This window comes from Henckelia pumila, chromosome 2 (genome assembly GCF_033568475.1).
Source record: "Henckelia pumila isolate YLH828 chromosome 2, ASM3356847v2, whole genome shotgun sequence".
In the NCBI taxonomy this organism is placed as follows: domain Eukaryota; kingdom Viridiplantae; phylum Streptophyta; class Magnoliopsida; order Lamiales; family Gesneriaceae; genus Henckelia; species Henckelia pumila.
This window is the reverse complement of record NC_133121.1, coordinates 1,916,033-1,919,799: the sequence shown is the minus strand read 5'-3', so window position 1 is coordinate 1,919,799 and position 3,767 is coordinate 1,916,033.

Sequence of the window (3,767 nt, the reverse complement as noted above, 5' to 3'; positions counted from 1 at the left end):
TTGGTGTGATATTTCATCCTCGGGATCCCAATAGAGGAAGAGAAGAACCGAATCACCTTTTGATTATCCGACTTGATATTCCCGTATTTTAAAGACATGCATTTCATTCTAGACTTCTCTTTGAATTGCATTGTTGCTATTTGTATATACTTAGTGGATATATTGAATGATATTACATGTTTGTTGTTTTACTAAGAATGTTATTCTCACCGAATTATCCGGCTGTTGTCTTGTATTTGTATGTGTACTTGGCGACAGGTGGGGCAGGACCGAGTCAAATATCGCACGGATAGTTGGGATGTGAAGATAGAGTGAGGACTCGATGTTTTAGAAATCGAAGTTGTTGTTCGAACTTGTTATGTATTTTAATAGTTTGAACTAGATGGAATCGATGCATATTCTACTTATGAGGATTTGTGCAACTTTAGACTTGTATGCTTTTGTATCTTGTTGAATGGAGTTATTTGTGTTGATTGGATTTGAGTTGGAGATCGGATTTTTAAGTAAAAGCTCAGAATTTTGGTTCGGAGTATGACTCGCTTGAGCGGGTGTTTATTACCGCTCGAGCGAGGGACCAAAAAACCTTTTTTTTAGACATGGTGATTCTCGCTCGAGCAGGTGTTTCTTACCGCTCGAGCGAGAAATCTTCAGGGTGCCGGGCAGAGCTTTGCTCGCTCGAGCAGGCGTTTCTTGCCGCTCGAGCAAGTTACTGTTCACCAAAATTAAATTTTTTTTCTTTTTTTTTTCTTGAATTAATCTTGGCTCTTGTATTGGATTAGTTCTTGATTAGACGATTATAATCGAGGCCTCACATATGGATACTGCAAATGCAACTTCTGCTTCTCTACCACCACTTATACAGAAGGCCACTGATCAAAAGATAGATGCCTTGACTTCAGATGTTACAATCCTTGAAGAGCACCATGGTTGATAACTTCATCTCAATGAAAACTCATATCAAATCAGTCTCCAATGTGGTTCAATAGATCTTGTTAGCAACACATGTTTCAAGAAATGATCAATCAAGGGGAGGCCATCAGGGCTCTCAGGGCAGAGGTAGTTTGAGTGTAGGTCATCGGGGCCATTCTTCCCATAGAGGCGCCTACAGAAGATAGAAGACCGAATTTCTTATTTTATCGACACTTGAATCAATCTCTAATCGGTATTTTATATAATATCAATTCAGAAATTTTATTTTATCTACAAGCGGCTGACATGTGTCAAAAAGAAGAGACATAACAAAGATCATATCAGTTATACATATTCAGTCAAGAGGAAAGAAAACAATGAACATAACATTTAAACAACTCCAGTCACAACATAAACTGATAATAACTTTTTCTTAAAGTACTTAAACACTTAAATTTGTCAAAAACCAAAAATGAAAAAGTTGTTGGAGAATCAATTATTGGAGTTTTATTGTTAAACAAAGACAAAAATAAAAGACCAAGTTAAGTAATTCAACCGAACGGATATAGAGCCTCTTTGGAAACAATAAATTTTTATTTAAAAAAGTGTTTTTTAAAGTTGCTTTTAAAAGTGCTTTTTTTAATAAAAGTTGTGGTATTTTTGTGTTTGGATAAACAAATGAAAAACACTTATTTAATTGATGAATATGTTTGAATGATAATTATTTATTTTTGGATAAACAAATGAAAAACACTTATCTAGAAATAAAAATTATAAAAGCACTTAAAAAGCCACATTTTTGGGCTTCTAAAAAAGCTACAATTATAGCTTAATTAAGTGCTTTTTAAAGCACTTAGAAGCCCATCCAAACACTAAAATAATCACAAAAGTGCTTTATTTTTAAAAAAATGTTTTTTTCTAAATTATCTACTGTTCCCAAACGGGCTCATAGACAACTAGAAAAGAGTTACTCAACTGAACAGTCAGTGAACTATTTGTTAAACCGCGACTGGATATTCTCAACTGGACTGGATGATTTCAGTGTGTTTGGATACCTAAAATATAAGATTTGGAATTGGAATTGGAATTGGATTCGGATTTGGAATTGGAATTGGAATTGGAATTATATTTTGGTGTTTGGAAAAAAGTTAAAACATATTTTGGAATTTGATGGTATAAATTTTATATAAATGATATTATGTAAATTTTTTTTGAAAAAAACTTAAAATTTATAACCAACGTATATATATTTATTATTAAAATATTTTATTATTTTTATAAACTCAAATACCGTGAAATCCCGTAAAATCCGACCAATTTTATAAGGATTTCAGTTAGTTAAATGAAATCACATGAAATCCCATCAAATATCAATCCCGTTTTGAAATCTCGTTTTGCCAAACACTAAAACGGTATTTTCAATTCCAAATCCCACCAAATCCAATGCAATTCCATGATTCCAAACACAATGTAATTCTTCAAGGCATGCAAGACTGATTCAGTACAGATTTTGATGACTGAAGTCTACAACTAAATAGAGAATCGTGACTGAACCATGACTGAAAGCTTTTCTAGAAGGATGCTAAACTGATCTGACCGAAACTGAAGTTAAGGGTGACTGAAACTTATCAAGGATACTCTAGAAAGTCAGTCTCAGACCCTGAACATTCCCACAGAATCCTTCAGATTTGAATTTTAACTATTTTTTTGTAAAATGACAATAATACATTGTGGACGTCGCAACAGTGCCAGTAAGAAGATTTGTCCTATTCATCATGAATTATCTCCAAGACTTAAACTCAAGCAACAAATAATTATTTATTGAGGATCGATGATCGAGTGAATAACTTCAAGAGTGTAGTCGACCGATACCAATGCTTGTTTTTTTTAATTGATTTCTCCGCTATAAGTTTTAATCTTGCATGTTTGTGATAAAGTTTAATTTTAATTGCTTTTAATTTTTAGTAGTTAATTCCAATTCTCAAAACCCCTTTATTTTATTTTAGTAATTTTTAAGAACACGATAAATTTTACTTTTCTCGTGGGAACGATCCCTACTCGCACTACTACAGAATTTATTTATCTGATTTGAGATGGGTAATTTGGACGCGACACGACTGAGCATTGCCAAATTTTGGTGCCGTTGCCGGGGAAGGCGTTTAATTTATTCGTGTTCTTGTTTTTTTTTATATTTCTATTCTTTTTCCCTGTGCTTTTGTGGTTCGTTCATGCTTTCAGGTGACTCTTCTGAAGAAGAATTTCCATACGATCCAGAGATAGAAAGAACATTGCATAGTCGAAGGAGAGAATCAAGAAGGATATTTGAAGAGGAAGAAGAGGTTCCATTCGAAGAACCTAGAGAAGAGATTGCTGCAAACGCCAATCTGATTTTGAGACAACTGGGAACTCCTGATCTAAAATAGCAGCCTTTATGCATTATTTTCCCTACCTTAGAAGCTAATGCTACTTTTGAATTAAAATCTGGGCTAATACATTTGTTGTCTGCTTTTCATGGTCTTGCAGGTGATGATCCCCACAAATACTTAATGGAATTCCATGTGGTATGCACGAGCATGAAACCCCATGGAGTAACAAAGGAGCAAATCCAGCTAAGAGTTTTTCCTTTTTCTTTAAAGAATGATGCTAAGGATTGGCTATACTACTTGTCTCCTGGATCCATCACCACCTGTGCAGAGATGAAGAGGATATTTTTAGAGAAGTACTTTCCAGCTTCGAGAGCGGAAAACATTAGGAAGGAGATCTATGACATCAAACAGTATACAGGAGAGTCACTTCACGAGTATTGAGAGAGATTCAAGAAGCTTTGTGCTAGCTGTCCACAACACCAGATAAGTGAA